The 22,375-nt window shown below is 34.4% G+C and overlaps 1 pseudogene across 1 annotated transcript in view; it reads right to left on the bottom strand.

The window, feature by feature from the left end:
- The window catches only part of LOC132683204 (dolichyl-diphosphooligosaccharide--protein glycosyltransferase subunit TMEM258 pseudogene), a 266,762-nt pseudogene that overhangs the window by 74,063 nt on the left and 170,324 nt on the right, over positions 1-22,375 (bottom strand). The window contains exon 3 of the transcript XR_013549975.2: positions 20,360-20,432. The product of XR_013549975.2 is annotated as a dolichyl-diphosphooligosaccharide--protein glycosyltransferase subunit TMEM258 pseudogene (transcript). The remainder of the gene's footprint in view (positions 1-20,359; positions 20,433-22,375) is intronic.

Below are 22,375 nucleotides of genomic sequence, written 5' to 3'. Positions count from 1 at the left end.
TCTACTATCCCAGTTCTTCTTCAAATTGTCTTATTCTTGGCAATGTGCTTTTACAGTTGTACTTTTTAAACTCCATGCAAAACCCAAAAGATTAATATTGCAATTAGATTTAGAGATTAATTAGGGGTGTTTCATCTTCCTTCCTCAAAATAAACATACAAACATAACTTTTCATTCATTCAGTTTTTTTCATGATCCCTGATTTTACTCTATCGGTCTTACACCATACAAATTTTTCTTCTTTAAATAAGGTCTTTTATATTGATTGATCTTTTTGTTAATTATTATTAATATATTTATTATTAAGAATGATATTGACTTTGTATGTTGGTTATTCTAGTAATTTGTCCATAGATTCTCTTGAATTCTCAATGTAGGTAATCACATAATAGACACATGATGAGAGTTTTATCTCTTCTTTTGTAATTATTATTTCTCTAATTTCTTTCATTTTCTTTCTCCCTATGATTATTTTTAATCATTGCATTTACCATTACTTACATTTTACTGTTGAATATAAGCCACGGCTATAGGCATCCCTTTCTTGTCCCTGACTTAATAGAAATCCTCAACATTTTCTGGTAGGTTTTTGACAGATGGCTTCAATCAGATTAGGGTAATTCTTTCCTATTGATAGTATTCTTGTGAATATTTATCAAGAGTGAGTTTTGGAATGTGTTAAAGGAGTTTTCATTTTAGTGTTTCTTTTTTCTTTTTTTGTGTGGCTTTGCTCATCTTCTGATCATGAGGCTATATGATGCATGAGGCTATACTGTATGCATCCTGTATCTCACCAGGAGCCATAAGAAGCTCAAGACATCAAGTAGCAAACCTCACTGTGATTGTCTTTCTTGAGGATGTACTTTAGGTCCTGGAAACTTTTGCCTATTCAGTACCTGAAGTCAGAAAGACCCTGTCATCTGCTCTCCTAACAATTTTCCATTTCTTTTACATTTCTGGCCTTTTTATTTGAGAATATGTTGCCTTTTTATTTGAGAAAGGCTATGTCTTTCTGATGTTGTTATTTTATATTTTGCCCAATATTTTTTAATGTTTACTTATTTTTGAGAGAGACAGAGAGACAGAGTGCAAGCAGGGGAGGGGGAGTGAGAGAGGGAAGAACACAGAGTCTGAGGCAGGCTCCAGGCTCTGAGCTGTTAGCACAGAGCCTGATGTGGGGCTTGAACTCACGAACCATGAGATCATGGCCTGAGCCAAAGTTGGACTCTTAACTGACTGAGCTACTCAGGCACCCCTATTTTACTAATTTTTGGCATGTGTTTGTGACAAAAAAGTGCTATCAAAGTGAACTTGTTTCACACTTTTAAGTAAACAACTATATGAGCTTAGTTTTCTTTTTCAGATATTTGATAGCTAGATATGTGAATTTCCCAGGGCTCCTGTAATAAAGTATCACACTGCATGGCTTAAAATAATATACATTTATTTCATAATATTATCATAGTTCTGGAGTCTAGAAGTTTAAAATCAAGATGTCTGCATGGTTATACTCCCTCTGAAACTTATAGAGAAGAATCCTTCCTTGATTCTTTCTCCTTCTGGTAGTTTGCCAGCAATCGCTGGTTTTCCCGGGCTTGCAACTTGGCACTTCAGTCTCTGTCTCCATTCTCACAAGGATGTCCTCCTCTGTCTCTGTCCTCCTCTTAGAGGGACACCCATCATAATAGATGATGGACCCACCCCAATGACTTCATTTTCACTTGGTTAGTCTCAAAGACCTTACTTCCAAATAAGTACTTCACAAGGACTGGGGGTAGGACTTCAACATATCTTTGTGGGAGACACAATTCAACCCATAACACTACGAATATGTGGCCATTAATTATATATTGAATTTAATATTCATTGTTATATAAATATCATATATATTTCAATTTATGTATTTGTATGTCCAAACATATAGATATGTGATAGATAGATGGATATATAGACAGGTAGACAGAGACATGTTTACATAGATTTCTCTAACTATCCCTTTGCATCATCTCAAATTCTGATCTTCATTTTTTCAACCCTGGCTTGCTTCCCTTAATTCCATATAATAATTTATCTTTTAGAAATCCAGTTGTAATCCTGACTATATAATCTAGTAAAAGGCCACATCTTAACTCTGGCTGCTATAGCAAAGTACCATACCTAGGTGCCTTATAAACAACAGAAATCTATTTCTTACAGTTCTAGAGGCTGGAAGTCTAAGATTATGGTGTCAGCATGATCACGTTGTTCCTGGTGAGAGCTCTCTGAGTTGCAGACTGCCAGCTTCTCCTTCCCCTCACATACCATGAAGAGGGCCAACAAGCTCTCCAGGGTCTCTTTTGCTAATCCCATTGATGAGGGATTCACCCTCATGACCTAATTATCTCCAAAAGACTCCACCTCACATGTACTAAAGTGTTGAATATCAATCGTCCACATTGGGGATTAGATTTCAACATACGAATTTTGGGGGAACAGAAATATTCAATGCATAACAGGCAGAAAGGGCCCAAGCTTCTTATCCAAACAGCAACAAAGTACCTCAACAAGAATAATCTCTTAACACAATTTTCAAGTAACAATAAATTTAAAAAAATGTATGGAGCTCATTTTCACTAGTAATAGTACCTTCTTGTAATTGTGGAAATTGCTAGTTTAAAAAAATCAAACATTTAAAACTGATCGAATAAGGAACAAGTCAAAAAATTCACCTGCAATAAAATGTTAAAATTTTGTAGTAAACTAAGAAATCTGGGAATACCACTATTCTAGTATATCCAATAGAAAAATAAAACAACTGAGGAAGAGGACTCTTAAAATGCATGGTTAAAATGACCTAAAAATGCAGTGTGGAATGTAGTGTATGTGTGTGTACTATAAAAATGCAAAATATATTGGGATGCCTGGGTGGCTCAGTCGGTTAAGCGTCCTACTTTGGCTCAGGTCATGATCTCATGGCTCTTGAGTTCAAGCCTTGCGTCGGGCTCTGTGCTGACAGCTCAGAGCCTGGAGCCTGCTTCAGATTCTGTGTCTCTGTCTCTCTCTTTCTGCCCCTCCCCTGCTCATGCTCTCTCTCTCTCTCTCTCTCTCTCTCAAAAATAAACATTAAAAATCTTTAAAAAATGCAAAATATAACAAATTAGCTACTTATAAATTAAATTTCTTCATCATTAACAAATATGTATTTATTTGTCAAGTACAATCAATGTGTCAAGTTCTTATGTAAAACATTATACTTATTTTAATTATATAGCCTGTGTTAAGAGCTTGTGTATGGGTGAGTGGGGAGAGGAAAAATAAAAAGTAAACGTGCAAATTTCTTCAATGACCAAGAAATAAGTACATTACTTTTATGTTGTCATTTAAGCCTCAAGCATTGTTTTATTTATTTGACCAATAAATGCTAATTTCATTAGTGATGGGTAGAACATCAAAATCATCTATATAGACCTTCCTATTTGCTCCTAATGCTATCTTGTGGGGTGTTTTCCAGTATCTCTTTATGTGGCAAAGATACATGCCCTCCCAAAGGACAATACCCCCAGCCATCATCTTACGAATACACGTCAACAGAGAAACAGTAGTCTATTTCAAGTATCATTGATAGACATTAATACATTTGCTTTTGTTTTTACCATGACAAAAATACTACTTCTCTGCCTCACCTGCTGGACCACGCCAGCTGGTTAGGTACCAAATCTCAAAAAGTACCAATTAAAATAAAAATAGCTAAGTCTGGAATAAGTAACAAAGTGGAGCTTTGGAACAGTGTGAAAATTTATAAGTGATCGTTATCAACACCTGCAGTCTACTTTGCTTCGCTTATGATGGCTTGCTGACGATTGTCTACTGGTAGCACAAAAGGCTACAAAGTAAAAACAGAAAACTTCAACTATCTTAGTGATAATTGAGCTCAATTTCTCACCAGTCATTTTTAAACCAAGTAATTTAATATTTATTGATATCAAACTGCATCAACATGTATACCCTCAAAATTTTCCATTATTCAACTATAATTCAACAAGAATACTCTGTGATCATGTATTATGGAAAAAAAGTCTTTGAAAAAATCAATAACAAAGTACTTACTAGATCAGTTTCCTCATCTGTAAGGTTAGGAAATATGCCTAGCTCAAAACTGCACGGAAAGTGCTACTCTCAACAGCCACATCTTAGGCGGACAATGATCACAAGGGTTCTTTTGTGTGTGTGATCTGGGTTATGTACAATCTTCTCTATCAGGCTTGTTGTAGATTGTCTTTCTCCTAGAGCCTATGGTCTGAAAGAACAGTTGTCTGCCCTCCCTTCATATACTCAATATACAATGAGATAACAGGGAGAGCATAATTATAAAAAGGATTATCATTTAGACAAGGAAACAAAGAAACACTAATAGTCACCCATAACAATGCAAGTATCCTACAGGATCAGGCATCAGGGAAGTCTACCATCCTGTGTTGGGAATTTTCATAATTAGGCCAGAGTCTGTTCTCTGGGTGGCAAACCCTTATCCACCATCCATTATGGTCTCTGACTTTCCCTCTGCGAGGTTCTTCATTTTCATCCATCTCGTTTGACATATCTGAAATGGATGTTAGAAAGTATGTCCTCCTTTCGAGCTCTCCATTTTCTACTTATGCAAGGGGTAATTAGCAAATGTAGTTTTGGCCCCAAAATGTCAAGAGGCTTATGATTTCTTTGGTAACACAATATTTTCAAAAACTTACTTCTATTTGTTTCCAGTCAGTTTCGTAAACCAGTAACAATTTAAGTTGTTTTGACCTTGATTTGTTTTGTTTCCTAAACTCCATGACTTCCTATGGTGACCATGAGGTCATCTGAAACATAAAGGTGGGAAAGCCATATCTTCATCTGATCTGTGCTCTCAATTACTTTATCAAACAAAGAAGTTTGATTCGACTTTATTTTTCCTGTGGCCTTCTAAAATCCCCACTCTTACCATTGATATCTAAAAACAGCTTTTTCAACCTGTTGATCTTGAATTTCTGGACTCTTTAGGATACCTCTTATTTATGGTAGTAAAACCTGCCAATTCTTTCTTTTTTTAAAAAAGTTTATTTATCTTGAAAGAGATACAGAGAGAGAGACAGAAGCAGAGACAGAGACAGCACGAGCATGGGAGGAGCAGAGAGAGGGAGAGAGAGAATCCCAAGCAGGCTCCACGCTATCAGCACAGATCTCAACATGGGGCTTGAACTCACAAACCATGAGATCATGATCTGAGCTGAGATCAAGATTAGATGCTTAAGTGACTGAGCCATCCAGGTGTCCCCTGTCAATTCTTTCTTAAGCTTATTTCTTTCTTATAATACCTCATAAAAACTATGGATAACAACCAGCATGCACTATGGGCGTTTTTTACCTAATAATATTGCCAAGAGCTTCTTTCTTAGTAGATATAAACTTTGCCTTTCAAGTTACTCCAGGTAACAGTTTGCCAAATGGATTGTCACACACACACACAAAAAGAATTTCTATCTTTCCAGATTATGGCCTTCTCTCTCATCAGCTGTCAATGCCTGTATTAATCTGGGAAATTAATGTTTGCTTCATTAACAAACATTTCCCAAAATTTCAGAAGCATAACTCTTAAAAAAGGTACTTTAAAAGTTTCTTAGAAATTTAACTAAGTAAATCAGACTTCTAAGTAAGGCAAATTTAGGACTAAGGCTTAGTCCTTTTCTCCCAGTCACATGAGAGAAAAACGGAGCATAAAAGATCCCACAAAATACTTTAGGGATAGGCCTAGGATTAGTGCATTATTTGTGTCCTCTTCTTTTTGGCCATAACTCAGTCACCTGGTCCCACCTAGATGTCAGAGAAAATGGGAACAACTGTCATTTTATCTGACTAGAAAGATAAAATAACAGTAAATACAGAGCATTGTAATGGCTATAAATGCTCTTAATTTTTTATTGTGATTGCTCATTTAAATGTGATCATTATTTAACATTTAATCTTGAAGAATCTTTTCACTGGCTATAGAATCCTAGCATGGTAGAATATTTCCTGGTATATTTCATGGTAGAATATTTCCTGTTAGCAAACTGAAACCACCATCCACTGATATCTGCCTTCCATTGTGACTGTTGAGCCGTGGGATGTCAATTTAACTATTCCCTTTTAAAATACTCTATCAACCCCATTCCTTGCTTTCAAGAATTTCTCCCATTCTTATGTATGTATGCATGTTTGTATGCATGTATTTGCAGTTTTACTAGGTTGTAGTTAAGCATTCATACTGGTTTTCTTATACAAACTGTACATTATGATAATCAAGTAGTCAGAGTAAGTTTTTCTTTATATAGCTATTCCAATTAATAAATGAAGAAAGAATGATAGAATTATATTATATCCATTTTGTAACTCCTAATCTATGAATGGATTTAAGCAGTTCCTTCTACTATCTGTTTAACAAATTACCCCAATTTTTTGTGGACTAAAATAACCTTTTGTCTTGCTCATATTTTATAAGTCAGAAATTCAGGAAGGACTTGGCTGAGCATTTCTCACTCAGGGTCTCTCATACAGTTGAAGGTAATGGGAGGCTGAGGCTACAGTGATATGAAAACTCAGCTGGACCGAATTATCCAAGATAATTCACTCTTGCAGCTAAAGAATGATGGTCAGTGAGAGCTCTAACTGGGACCTGAGAGAAGTTATCAACAAGTGGATTCTTCAGCATGGAACTCTCAAAGTTATCGGACCTGGTGTATGGCAGCTGGCTCTCCCTAAAGCAGGATTTCTTAACCATTTTGGACTGGACGATTCTTTGTTACAGGGACTGTCCTGTGCTTTGTAGGATGTTTATCAGCATCTCTGTCCTATACTTGATGACAGTAGTACCCTTCCAGTTGTGACAACCCAAAATACCTCTAGACATTACCAAATGTCCCCTGGAGAGCAGGAAAGAGACCTTAGATCACCTCTGGTAGGGGATTATTGCCCTAGAGTAAACATCCAAAACAAGCCAAGTGGAAACTGCATGACTTTCTTCTGACCTAGCTTTGAAGTCTCATGACATTATTTCCACCACATTCTATTGGTTAGAAAAAAAAATCACTAAAGAAAGCTGAGATTCATGGAGAAAGCACATGTACCCAACAACTTAAAGGTGGGAGTTTAAAATAAATTAACATTTTAAAATATCTACAAATGGTCACCAACATCTGAAAGGAAAATTGAAAGAGACAGAGCGAGAGAGAGAAAAAAGGAAGGAAGGAAGGAAGGAAGGAAGGAAGGAAAGAAGGAAGGAAGGAAGGAAGGAAGGAAGGAAGGAAGGAAGGAAAGAAAAGAAGAAAAATTAAAACCAATGTGAAACTGATAAAGCCTCTAGATCTAATTAGAAATTTATAGAAAACACAATGAATATGTTAAATGACACACAAGAATTTAATGAGCAAAATTCAATCAACCTAGATCATGGAAAAGTCTAAAAATAAAGGACCCAGTTTGTGTAGCAAATAAAATTCGAGTCCAAAAAAAAAAGATTGAGAAGCCTATAGACTAAAAGAGAGTGAAGTCATATCAAATACTGAAATGTATGTACTTTATTTGAATTTTGACTCAAATAATAAAGAAAATTATTAGATAATTAGTTAATTTGAATACTGACTAGATATTCAATATTAAGAAATTATTATTAAATTTTCAGCTATGATGATATTGTGGTTTTGTGGTTTTATTTTAAAAAAGATTCATTATACTCTAGAAACATATTCTGAAATATTTGAGGCTGCAGTAATATGATATCTGGGATTTGCTTCAAAATAATACAGAACTGGGGCGCCTGGGTGGCGCAGTCGGTTAAGCGTCCGACTTCAGCCAGGTCACGATCTCGCGGTCCGTGAGTTCGAGCCCCGCGTCAGGCTCTGGGCTGATGGCTCGGAGCCTGGAGCCTGTTTCCGATTCTGTGTCTCCCTCTCTCTCTGCCCCTCCCCCGTTCATGCTATGTCTCTCTCTGTCCCAAAAATAAAAAAAAAAAAAAAAAAAAAAAAATAATACAGAACTGAGGTAAGGGGAACAATCATTTCTAATTCTTAAAATCATATGGATATATGAATCATCAGTCATAGTATTTAGAAGATGGTCACAACTTTATTCACTAATTGTAATCAATTTTTCCAAAACTTTAAACATATTTCAGTAAATCTTGAGACTATTTTTAACGATTTGAAATATTCAAATTATAAAATATATGCCTACTAAAATTTTTTTGAAAATGTAGAAAACTTTGAGGGAAAAATTGCAATAATATAAAACTCAGAGAAAACCAATGTTAAATTCTTATGTTTCCTTTTGATAATATTCCTATGCATGTAATGTAAATTACAAAATAAAAAAATAGCATATTTTTTAAAAGTTTTAAAAAGAAAAGTTTTAAAACTCAACTTATTTACTTTAAGAGATTTCAGTTTCTTTAGGATTTTCTAGATAAAATGTGCAAAAATTTTTTTTCACCTTCCCAATGATTACATTCTTATTTCTGTTTCCTTTCTTTCTACACTGACAAAACCAGCAATAAATTGTTAAATAATAATGGTATTAACCATTACATTTTTAAAATATGTATTCTTCGAAATTTATTTATCCATATCAAATGATACAAGTTGAATGCTTCCAAGCCCAAGATGTCATGTCAGTTTTGGTCAGTCCTCAAAGAATACAGATTCACAGAAACCTCTGATCCAGGATAGCATTAGAATTCTGGCAAAACAAAGATTCATCACAGTCCATAGAATCAGATCTAATTTAATCATTATGTTTGGGTCCATTTCAGGAGAATTTGAGAGTGATTCCAAAGACCTTAAGTTCATAAACTCTTTGCGTGTACATTCTAATCATTGTTATAAATGATGTAGAAATGAAGAATTGAAATGAAATCAGGGACTGATCCCAAAGCCTTCAGGATATTTGGAGCTATAACAGCCCACAACACAACAACAACCAAGATTTTTAAATGATGGACATTTGAAAACGGTTTCTTATCCTGAGGTCAGATGGCAAAGGGAAAGACAGCTTCATACTGAATAAATGATAAACTCCATAGAGGTACAACTATGGCTCACAGATTTTATATTCTGGACATTGAGGTCAGTAGCCAGCCATGGGCACATAAAATAGTAGCAGATGGCACTTTTGTCCTTCATTAAAGGCAAAAGAACAGTCATCATATAAGTTCTAATATATTTTCCTGTCAAAAAATTCTTCTGTAACAGTGAAAAACATCAATCATCTCTGACCTGCCATGTTTGACTACCAGATATATAATAAATTTACTACTAAACAAAGTACTGTTTAAAAATTTTCTTTGTTTCATAGAGAACAGAAGATAAAAGCAGGAATTATAAAAGCTGTTATTCCTACTCTGTCACTATTAAGGATCAGAAAAATTAAACCAGAGAAACAATTATATACACTATATCTTTTAGAAAAACTGGGTCTTGTTCTGGTCTGTACCAACAGGTGAGTTCTCAGTCTCTCTGCTTTTCTTTTCTTTTATATCATATCCTACTAGCTAAAGCCAGGGAAAAAAATAATTCTAAGTTGATTTTCAAAAGTCTTATAATCAGTAAACTCCCAGTAACTGGAGATGTCTAAATAGGATCTGAATAAAAATGATTGACAATTTTGTTTAAAAGAAATTCCAAAAGGTTGATTGGATTTTATGATCTACAGTGTCACATGCAATGATGAATTTCTTTTACTATTTGAAATCAGAAAGTAACAACTTTTGACATTCTACCATGTTCCAATTACCTTTTATGGAGTAACAAACCACTCCATTAACATTAAAAGTGTGAAATAACTTTTATTGTGCTCCTGAATTCTGTAAATCAGGAATTCAGATATGGCATAGTGACCATGGTTTGCATTCTCTGCTTCATGACTTCTGAGATCTCCATAAAATAGAAATAATACAAATTAGATTCTTTCCTTACAAGGTAACAAAATAGAAATCACATTAAAAAACAAAAACAAACTCTCCATGAACCAACTCTTGGATAAAAAAGAAAAAAAAACCCTGAAATTACAGACTTCCTAGAACACATATAATGGAATACATATATGTATACATATAGATCACATATAATTTCCATATAATGGAAATGCTACATATCAAAATCTATGATATAATAAAAGTAGTGATCAGGACGCCTAGGTGGCTCAGTCAGTTAAGTGTCCAACTTTGGCTCAGGTCATCTCACAGTTCGTGGGATCGAGCCCCGTGTCATACTCTGTGCTAACAGCTCGGAGCCTGGAGCCTGCTTCTGATTCTGTGTCTCCCTCTCTCTCTGCCCCTCCCCTGCTCATGCTCTGTCTTTCTCTGTCTCTCAAAAATAAATAAATTTAATAAAAAAATTTTTTAAAGTAGTGATCTGAAGAAAATCCACAACCTTACATAAATGTGCCAATACAAATGATATAATAATGTTTTCTAACTCAAGTTTTGAAGAAGAACACAAAGATATGCAAAATAAAACACAAAAGCACAAACTATAAAGATAAAAACAGAGATTCACGAGGGAGAAATCAGGAAAAGGAAAGAAATAACAATGATGGTTTTTGAAAATATCTAACAAAATAAACAAGTCAGTAGCTAACCTAATTTTTAAAAGATGAGAGCAAGTACAAATACACAGAGTAAGAGTAACAAGTGGAAAATAACCTTTGAAACAGAACAGGTGTATATATATATGTATATATATGTATATGTATATATATATACATATACATATATATACACATACACACACGTACACATATATGTGTGTTATGTATATATGTATACATACTAATTAATTTATGTAGATTAATGTCTATAACTCAGTGCAAATAAATTTGAAATAATTGAAAAATTTGAAACTCAAAATGAAATAATGGATAATTTTCTATAAAATGGAATTCCATAAAATTGACCACAGTAGAAATAGAAAGCTTAAATAGACCAATTTCCACAGACAGTAATGAAAAAAGTTATTAAAGCATTTTTTACATTAAAGGCACCAAGCCCAAATAGTTTCATGTGGGGAATTCTACAACCTTTAAAGACTAGGTAATACTAATATTGTTAACGTTAATACAAATATTAATTTTGAATTGTTTAAGAGCACAAAAGAAAACTTCTGAATTTTCATGAACCAATTATAACATTATTATCTAAATCTGATAAAGATTTCACACACACATGCACACACACACAGGTAGCTATAGATCAATCTCATGGAATTTAAATGTAAAATGATCTTTTAGGGAATTGTTTTTTATGTCTTACTGGTTGAGTTCAATAAAATTTTTGAAACATATTTATATCCATTCTATTTTTTAAAAATTATCATCTAACAGTGTGGAGGTCATCTACAGAGACACCCAAGGAATTTACCTAACAGAGAAAAGTGAACTTACCAGAATTTACCAGAAAAGTGAACTTCATACGCTATTTATGCCATAGAATATGTTTGTTTCTTGACTTTCAGAGTGAATCCCAAGTGGCACTAAAAGGTTTAACTGTTTGTTTTTGTGTTCTATTCCTGCATTGAATTTGTCGTGGTTTTGTTTCTGATTTGCATAAACTGGTAAGTTATTCTCCTCTGGTGGTGGCAATGACTTATTCTATAGTTTTATAAAAGTGTCAGCAAACTAATTGTGCAAAAGGCTGGATGGTAAATACTTTTTGTTTTGAGAGTCATATAGCCTATTTTGCAACTACTCAACCCTGACATTGTACTGTAAAAGCAACCACAGACATTATGTAAATGAATAAGCATGACTGGGTTAAGTAAAACTTTATGTACAGGCACTACAATTTTAGTTTCTTTTAAGTCTCATGTGTCAAAAATATTATTTTGATTTTTTTCAACCACTTCAAAATGTAAATCTATTCTGTGGGTCTTTCAAAATAGGCAATTAGTGAATTTGGCCCACAGACTGATTTGCCAACCTCTGATCTAACCATTTGGTGATTACTGTTCAATGATGATAAACATCTATTTTCTGTGTTAGATCAAAGAAGGGAAAATCCAATTTGTTAGTCTTTTTGATTAATTTTCTATTTTGAGTTCAAATTAATTTAAAAGTTATGTACTCATTAGGAATAATAGCATTTTGATGTGTGGAATAATGTGTTCGTACTTACTTTTGACCTGTAGCTGAAGTTGTATAACTGATGAATTATGGTATTCTATGTGCCTCTTTGTCTATGCTTAAATGCTTTTACATGTCATTGTTTTTCTACTTCTGGAAGCTTTCAAAGAATTATATTACTTATTTCTTAAATTAAAATAATTGTTGGGATTTGTTTATAGAGATAAATAAGCCTTTTTATAAATAAAATATTTCTAAAATTCCCAGAAAATAAGAGAATTAAACTTCTAATGATTTAAAGAAGCTGGACTTAAAAAAAAATCCTTCTTACAGAAATTGTCAGCACAGAAACATTTTGGAAATGAGACTAGTTTAAAATTTCATTTAAAAATAAATAGTTATATGGGGCACCTGGGTGGCTAGTTGGTTAAGTGTCCAGCTTCAGCGCAGGTCACGATCTCACAGTTCCTGAGTCCGATCTCTGAGTTGGGCTCTGCACTGACAGCTCAGAGCCTGGAGCCTGCTTCAGATTCTGTGTCTCCCTTTCTCTCTGCCCCTCTCTGTCTCCCACTCTTTTCTCTCTCAAAAATAAATAAACATTAAAAAAAGAAAGAGAGCTAGCTAGCTCTTTGACCTCTTTAAAAAATAATAAATAAAAAAATAGCTATATTTTCCCCTGATTTATCAGTGCCAAATATTGTACAAACTTACATTTTGTTTTACTTGGGTTTTTATCGTATAGATAATTTAATGTGGAAATTCTAAACTCATACAGTTTTATAGATCAATAAACTGACAACACTCCTACATGATATGAAAATTATAAAAAATGTTTGTGTTTAATTAAATAATCATGCTAATGAACTTTATATGTCAATAGTAATTTTTAGAGTGTTAACTTAAATATAATCTCTAAAACACTGATTAATATTAAAATGAACAAATTAATAGGTACTTCTTGCACATATAGATATTCTCTAAATGAGATAGAATACTGAAAAACTGATCAAAACAAATCTATTTTTAAATACTTTTGCTTCTTATTTTTATATGCCACAGAAAGTTTGTATCTTTGAGGTATGAATTTATTGATTTATATTTTATAATACTTGAGAGTGAAAAGAAGCTATGGAATGTACTATAATTCACATCTTATTTTGAAAACTTGCCTTCTTAGTTTTCTGATTAATGCCTTCACCTAAAACAAAGGTTAGAAAATGATGTACCATGGGCCATATCTGGCCAGTGACCTGTTTTGTAAATAAAGTTTTATTTGAATACAGTCAAACTCATTCATTTACATTGTCTATGAATGCTTTCATGCTATAACAACAGAGTTGGGTAGCTGCAAGAGAGACTACAGGGTCTGCAAATCCTACAATATTCACTATCTTGCCACTTACGGAAAATGTTTGATGACTCTTACCTTAAATATGAAATATTATTCTTTCCCTTCTATGCAATACACATAGCAGAGACTTTGTATCTTATGAGAAACATTTTATGAATTTTATATATTATCTTTATTATGTCCTTGACCATTAACAAGAAAGTTTACTTTTTGATGAAAGAGCTAAGATTCCCTCCTTCTATATTAATTTTTAGGTGTTTTGTCACATTGATTATATCAATAACTAAGTGTTGTTGTTCTGATACTTATGATCCTATCCAGCTTAATCAAATGCTCATATACCCTATAACTTTCACTTGCTTTCCCAAGATCAAACCTAAATTTAGACCACATTTCTTAATTAGATACACAATGTAAAAGCTACATGGGAAGACTTATTAAATCAAAAGGGACACTCTTAGGTTAAGTTTTCATGCTGTACAAGAAAGCACAGGTTCTTTCTCAATGCTCTTTCTGACCATTATGTTTTTATCTTCAGAGGAAAGACTGATAAAACTCTTTATGAAATGGACATTTATTATACCCAATTAGAGGATATTACTTTCCTCTATTCTATTACTAGTTGTAGTTATAAAAGAACCACAGTCATTAAATGTTTACATCCACAGTTTTTGATATTCTTCAACGCTGCCTGAAGACTCTTCTGTAAATTAAAGACCTGAATTTATGTCTTCCAAAAGGACAGTCTGACAGTCTCTTCAACAAATGGTGTTGGAAAACTGGACAGCAACATGCAAAAGAATAAAACTGGACCACTTTCTTACACCGTACACAAAAATAAACTCAAAATGGATGAAAGACGTAAATATGAGACAGGAAACCATTAGAATACTAGAGGAGAACACAGGCAGTAACCTCTTTGACATCAGTCATAGCAACTTCTTACTAGGTATGTCTCCAGAGGCAAAAGAACCAAAAGCAAAAATGAACTACTGGGACTTTGTCAAGGTAAAAATCTTTTGAAAAGTGAAGGAAACAATCAATAAAACTAAAAGGCAACCTTCAGAATGGAGAAGATATTTCAAAATGACATATCTGATAAAGGGTTAGTATTCAAAACCTACAAAGAACTTATCACACTTAATAGCACTCCCCCCCCCAAAAAAACCCCAAATAATTCAGTTAAAAAATGGGCAGAAGACACGAGTAGACACTTTTCCAAAGAAGACATACAGATGGCTAACAGACATATGAAAAGATGCTCAACATCACTCATCATTAGGGAAATACAAATCAAAACTACAATGAAATATCATATCATACCTGTCAGAATGGCTAAAATTAACAACACAGGAAACTACAGATGTTGGCAAGGATGTGGATAAAGGGGAACCCTCTTACACATGTTAGTGGGAATGCAAACTGGTGCAGCCACTCTGGACAACAGTATAGAATTTCCTCAAAAAGTTAAAAATAGAACTACCCTACAATCCAGCAAGCACTACTAGGTATTTAGCCAAAGGGTACAAAAATATCGATTTGAGAAGACACAGGAACCCAATGTTTATAGCAGCTTTATCAATCTGATATGTACAGCAGACAAATTATAGAAAGAGCCCAAATGTGCATTGACTGATGAATGGGTAAAGAAATGGTATATATATATATATATATATATATATATATATATATATATATATATATATATATACACACAAAGGAATACTATTCACCCACAAAAAAGAATGAAATCTTGCCATTTACGATAACATGGATGGGGCTAGAGAGTTACTATGCTACACAAAAGAAGTCAGTCAGAGAAAGACAAATACCATATGATTTCACTCATATGTGTTATTTAAGAAACAAAACAGATGGACGTAGGGGGAAAAAGACAGGCAAACCAGAAAACAGACTCTTGACTATAGAGAACAAGCTGAGGGTTGCTGGAAGAGGAGTTGGGGGATAGGTTAAATGGGTGATGAGTATTGAGGGCACTTGTGATGAGTACTCGGTGTTGTATGTAAGTGATGAATCACTAAATTCTCACCTGAAACTAATGCTACACTGTATGTTAACTAACTGGAATTTAAATAAAAACTTGAATAAAGGGGAAAAAAGGGGGGGCAGTCTGAGAGCCTCTTGGAAAGGACCATACAAGATACTCCAAATAATTGACGCCTGAAAGGATAAACTTTTAGTTACAAGCTCCTCAGATGACATTTTTTAAATAACTTTCAGATCAGAGCATTAGACAGAGTCAAGACTTCCACAACTGTTTTTAGTACAGAGGTAAAAGTATTCGTGAAACCAGATAGCAGACCCAAATTCAGCAGATAAGAATTAATTAAGTAGCACTCATTGAACTGATTAGAAAAACTTTGTCATCGTTATTTGCTTAGAATATTGTCAATGTTATTTTAGTGCTCTTTTTTTATGACTATATGAGGAATTCCTTTCTCTTCTTAAACTAGTTCTAACTCTTAATTAAATAGATGCTTTCATAAACTAAAATCAAACATTTAAAAGTGATATCTGCTTCTCAGTGAAATCCCAGATTCAGCAACTCTTACTGGTGTCCTTTCTTTTTATGGCAATAGAGTCATTTGCATAGTTTCAAGTAGAATCTGTCCTCCTTTTTATCAGGCAATAATTGCACAAATTAATTACCCAACCAAAACCTTACCTTCTATGGCATATTTGAGACTGATTCTCATTTAGTCAGTTACAACAAGCCACTGAAGTCCCAGGAGTACTGACAAGGTTCCTGCCTAATGGGTTCCCAGTCTTATAGGTAGTAAAAAAGGCCAGCTTCTGTCAAGCTAGGAGTCTTGGAAAATTGGGGGAACTTCAATAAAAGAAATTCCCTTAAGTTTCTAGATACGATAAGTGAAATCTAGTCGAGAGAGATTTTGTCCAATCTGAGATGTCTTATGAAAACTTCCAGAAAACTTCCAGATGTTAATTCTGCAGCTTTAATCGTTGTTCAATACTGCATGCCCCAATATTTGCAATGCAACTCAAAGAGGCCTACACGGTTTATTATTACTCGGGCTGCATTTATGTGAATAATCACTGCAAACCTAAATGGGACAAGCCTTTTTGAGAGAGAGATTATTTATGATGACAAGGCGGTTAGTGACTGCCACAAGGAATTGTGGATTACTTTTAATATACCAAAGTGACTACTAAGTGTCCTTTCAATAGGATGCTGGACATTTATTGTCCAATCTCATGATGGTGTGCGTGTTTGATTATCTTTACATTATTTTTTCTCTGTAGAAATTTAACTTATATAGGGCTGATGGCTATTAGGTGTTTGCTATCCATAATAATGCAAATGATTCCTGTTCAACACAATGCAAATAAGTCTTGATACAGGTAAAGATAAGATTAAATGTATACATTACATAAGGTATTAATTCAATTCAAAGGAATTATATATTAAAGACAAAAACGCATATGATTATCTCAATACAGTCTTAAAAAAATTGATAGAATTCAACAACTATTTATGATAACAATTCTTAATAAACTTTATATAAAAGTACCTACCAACTTAATGTAACAAAGTAACTTCAAACCCTATAGTAAACATCATACCTAGTAGTGAAATATTAAAAAAAAAAAAAGTTTCTTTTCAGAAATCAGGAAGAAGTCAAGAATAGCTGTTATCTCTATTTCTATTCATCACTATACTTAATATAAATGCAATAACACAATACAAAATCAAATTACAAACATTGAAAGAAACAAAACTGCCATTATTAAGAGATGTAATGATTGTCTGAAAATCAAGACTCTACAGATAAACTCTTAGATTAAGTTAAAGAGTTTAGAAAAGTTGCTGGATGTGCAAAAGCTACTTACGTTCCGTGCAGCAAGAAGTGGTTAGAAAGTATACTTTAGAATTATGCATGATTTATAGAAAAATGTGCCTTTTCTGAAGAAAAAAAATAAATGCAGAGCTATATTATATTCATGAGCAAGAGTTCTTAATATCACAAATATTTTAATTTTCTCCAAGTTGATTGATAGAGTCAGTGGCATTTCAATAAAAATCACACAAAAAATGTTTTGTTTATGTAATCTGACAAGTTGCTGTTAATTGTATATGATTAAGCAAAGAGATAGGTTTAATTTTTTTAATGTTTATTTTTAAGGGGGGGGAGGGGCAGAGATAGAGAGGAAGACACAGAATCCAAAGCAGTCTCCAGGCTCTGAGCTGTCAGCACAGAGCCTCATGGGGGGCTTGAACCCACAAACCACAAGATCATGACCTGAGCTGAAGTTGGATGCTTAACTGACTGAGCCACCCAGGCACCCTGCAAAGAGATAGGTTTAGCCAAACTCTAGTTTGGGGGATAGTTCCCCCAAACTAGATAGGGGGAGTTGCCCCAATAGCTATCAAGACCTACTATAAAGTTATTATACTAATTGAAACTCTGTGATGTTGACACAGAAACAGAAAAAAAAAAAAAAAGCAAGGAACAGAATATAGGACTCAAAATAAGCCTGTGCCTGCATAAAAAAGGATAAATATGAAACTGCAGATTAGTGAGGAAGGATGACCTATTCAATAAGAGAGGGGTGGAAGTTTCCCAAATGGAAGAACAATTAAAATGTTTCCTATATCACATAATACATGAAAATCAATTTCAAATGAACTAAAGAACTTAAATATTAAACGAAAATCTATACAGTTTTAAAAAGAGAATATAGAAGAGGATCTTCAAGACTTCAAGTTAGGAAAGGATTTCTTATTATCCCAAAAGTATAAAGGATAAAAAGGATATATAGATCCGGACAGAACAACAGACTTATATCAGAAATCTTTCTTCAAAAGACACAACAGAAAAAAGAATTTACAATTTTATAGAAACTTAATGCAACATATAGAATTGACAATGATTATATTCAGAATATATAAAGAATTCCTATGGGGGCAGCTGGGTGGCTCAGTCAGTTGAGTATCTGACTTCAGCCAAGTCATGATCTCGTTGTTCATGGGTTCAAGCCCTGCATCAAGCTCTGTGTTGACAGCTCAGAGCCTGGAGCCTGCTTTGGATTCTGTGTCTCCTTCTCTCTCTGCCCCTCCCCCTACTAGCACTCTGTCTCTCTGTCTCTCAAAAATGAATAAACGTTAAAAAAAAATCCCATGAGCCATAAGAAAATGTCAGTCCCAGTCATTGTGTTAGCTTTGCTGCATAACAATATTACCCTAAAACTCAGCAGTTACCAAACAACAAACATTTATCATCTCACTGTTTCTGTGGGTCAGGATCCTGGTGAGGTGTGGCTCAGGGCCTCTCACCCAGGCCTCTCATGAGGCTGCAACCAAATGTCAGGTAGAACCACAGTTTCATCTGAAGGCTCTGCCAGGGGAGGAACTCCTTGCATGCTCACTGCCACGGTTTTTGGTTGTTGACAAGATTCAGTTCTTGGCAGTCTGTTGGACTGAGGGCCTCAATTCGTTGCAGCTGTTAACTAGGGGCCTCCCTCAGTTCCTTAACATGCGGGACTCTCCTTGGGTAGCTCCCAACACAGCTCCTGACTTCACTCAGCGTAAGAGAGAGCAAAAGAATGAGAGAGAGCAAGCAAGACCGAAGCCACAGAATCCCTGGAACCTAATCTCAGAATTGACATCCCATTAGCTTTTGCCACATTTTATTTGTTACAAGCAAATCACGAGGTCTAGCCCTCACTCATTTAGAGGATATTATACAAGGGCACAAAAACCAGGAGACAAGGATCGCTAAAGGTCATCTTAGGCTCTGCCTGTCAAAGTCATGATAGAAATGTACAGAATAAAAACAGTCAACAAACCTATTAAGAGACGTTTAACCACCTTAAAGGAAATGCAAATTAAAGTCAATTTTATACTTGCTAGATTAAAAAAAAAGTAAAGTCTGACAATACTAAATGTTGGCAAGAATTTGCAGAAATGAAAGTGATAAAAATGGAAACTGATATGACTAGATAATACCTTCACTTAAATAAAGTTCAACTGGCACATAATCTATAACTTGGCAATTCCATACTCTATAATTTAATAATCTATAACTCTCAAGTATATATCCTAGAGAGCTGGCACATCAGAAGACATTCTTAGCCACGTTGTTCACAGTAGCAAAAAAAGCTAGAAACTAGAATGGATACATGAATGGTAAGTAGATGCATACAACATAATACTCGACAGCTGTGTATTATCAATAAACATTGTGCGAGGAAAGCAGGTCGCAGACAAGAAATACAGTATGATCCATTGTAAGTGTTCAAAAAGGAAAAAGCTAAGCAATAGCGACTTTAGGAATACATTTATATGTGGTTACACCACTAAAAAAAGCAAATGAATGATGCATACAAAATTAAAACTAGTTCCATGTAAGTGGGAGAAATGGAGACATAATGGAAAAGAGCTTGTAGGAGGTATCAATTCTTTCTTCAGTTGGGTATATACTTGGGTATTCACTCACCTTGTGGTTATTATTTTGGAATATACATTTATATCATATATACTTTTAATGATATATTTTTAGTGAGATTGGTGGAATTACTTTGATGTCATAAAGAGCACCATAAATATCACTGTAGTCAGTAAGGACTAACCAAAGCAAGTCATGATTTCATAATATTAGTGACAAATAATCTTCATAAGGATTTTGGTTCAAGAAACGCATGAATGATTGATTTAATAATGCTCAAGTTTCCGTGAATGAATCCCCTGAACAAAATGAAGGTATTCTATACCAAGTCATCCTTACTGCTTTCTGCTTTTATCCACCTAACATTTGTAAAATATATTAAGTATTTCTTTAATTAATGACAGCATACCTGATTTCATCTCTCCTCAAACTAGTTTCTGGAAAGAAGGGGATAAAATAACTAACAAAGTAATATAATTACCTGAATTATAACTGCAGCCATGAACTTCAATTCAGTTCTCACAGTAGTGCCCAGTACTTTCATATAAATCAATCTGCAAAATAATAAAAAACAGAAAAACACAGGAGTCATATACATAAAAAAAAATTAAAATAAACAAAGGAATTCTCCAGCATGTGTCATACTGATAGTATTAGTCCAAATAAGTTGGTTTGTATTGTAAGCAAAATCTGAAAAATACTAATATGGACTCAGAGTGAATATTCTAAATGAGCTAAATGATAGATAGAGCACAGTAGTTAACTTAGCAAAACATTGGGTCTAAATTATTTGCCTCCAGTGACCCTTGAGAAGGACTTATTTTTGTGGTTTGAATATAAAAAGCTCAGAAATGCTAATCATCCCATCTGGAAATTAAAATCTTAAAGTGCTAGATTAATGAATGTTCCCAGTTAGCCCTTCCATGCAGAATAGTAAAGATGTTGTGAATTTGTTTTGACCAAAGTGATTAGAATTTTTTTTTAACATTTTCAATACTGAGATTGAAGAAGCCAAAAATATGCGGTATAATTTAGTAACACACCAATCTTTATTGAAACACAGAATGCCACTAAATTAAGTATATGATGTTACTAATTTTAGGAATATAAGCTTTTCGCAAATTTGGAATCATAAAAATAAAGCAGCAGCCTTCAATGCATTGACCTTGTTTTCCTTGAAAAACACATTTAAAAATGTTTAAGTTTATTTATTTTGACAGAGCACAAGTGGGCGAAGGGCAGAAAGAGAGGGGGAGAGAGAATTACAAGCAGGAATTAATTACTAGCGCAAAGCCAGATGCAGGGCTCAGACTCATGAAACCACAAGATCATGACCTGAGCCAAAGGCAAGCAATAGTCAGAAGCTTAACTGACTGAGCCTCCCAGGAGATCCAAAAAACACATTTTTAAATTGCGCCTTCTACCTGCTTAGCATTTGTAAACAGTATAATGTGGGGATATTGTGTAGTCATTTTACTTTTTTTTATACAATATGAGATAATCTACATTCTTATATCAGTCAACCTAATGATTGTTGAGGTTTCATGTAGAATTATTACCAACTTACTAAGTAAGCACAGTATAAAGTATTTGGCTTTTAAAACAATTTTACATTTTGATAAGTACTTAGGGCCCCAAATGGAACGATCATTTCTTCCCTTCAACTACAGTAATATACATACTGGGAAATAAAGAAGAAATCTAATTCTACTTTTTATACATGTAATAAGTTTGGGGCCTGGGGGGTAACAGGACTTACCTAGTCCCTCCCGCTTAAAGATCTCATGGTCCAGTAGGGGGAAAGATATTATTAGATGATTAATCATAATTGTGATGAGTGCAACTGAGAAGTAATAAGGGTGCCCCCACACTATATAATACTATAATTGGCAATGCCCCACTTAGTCTTGGGAATCCAGAAGGCAGATTAAAGGAAGTGAAGAAGAAAAAATGAAGGAAAAGGGAATAGCATGGAATGAGGCGTTGTCCAAGGCAGGAAGTGGCACGACCTGCCAAGAACTTGAAAGACAGCTCTGTAACTGGGGCACAGAGATTTGGGGGAGGAAAACTGGAATGAAATCTATTTCCTTTCTCCATCCTGGTAATGTTGGAGAAGTGAATAAAGTACGCCAAAGATGGCCGAAGGGCCTAAAACAAACTCTGGTCTCTAGCTTAGAGACCCCTCCTCCGGGTTCTTCTTCCTTCGTTTGCTGTATGAGCAAAAACCCCCACAGACATGGAAGCTGACAACTATAAATTACCCTCCCCACTGGCATTTGGGGCTCAGATCTTTGGAGAAATGGTCTCCTCTGAGCCTGCCTGTGTTAAATAGATCTCCGATCCGCCAAGATCTCTGAGTGCCACTTGGTTTTTCCACCAGCATTCCAGCCTGGTTCCGTAATAGTAAGACTCAAACCACTTTTCCCTTGAGTACTGTACCTACCTCCTCCAAAATATTTTTGCTTAAATCCAAACTACACAGAGCAACCAGAATAAT

The sequence above is a fragment of the Panthera onca genome, chromosome C2 (genome assembly GCF_046562875.1).
Source record: "Panthera onca isolate mPanOnc1 chromosome C2, mPanOnc1 haplotype 2, whole genome shotgun sequence".
NCBI classification, from domain to species: domain Eukaryota; kingdom Metazoa; phylum Chordata; class Mammalia; order Carnivora; family Felidae; genus Panthera; species Panthera onca.
Note: the sequence above shows the minus strand (reverse complement) of the source record. Positions and strands in the feature narration are given on the sequence as shown.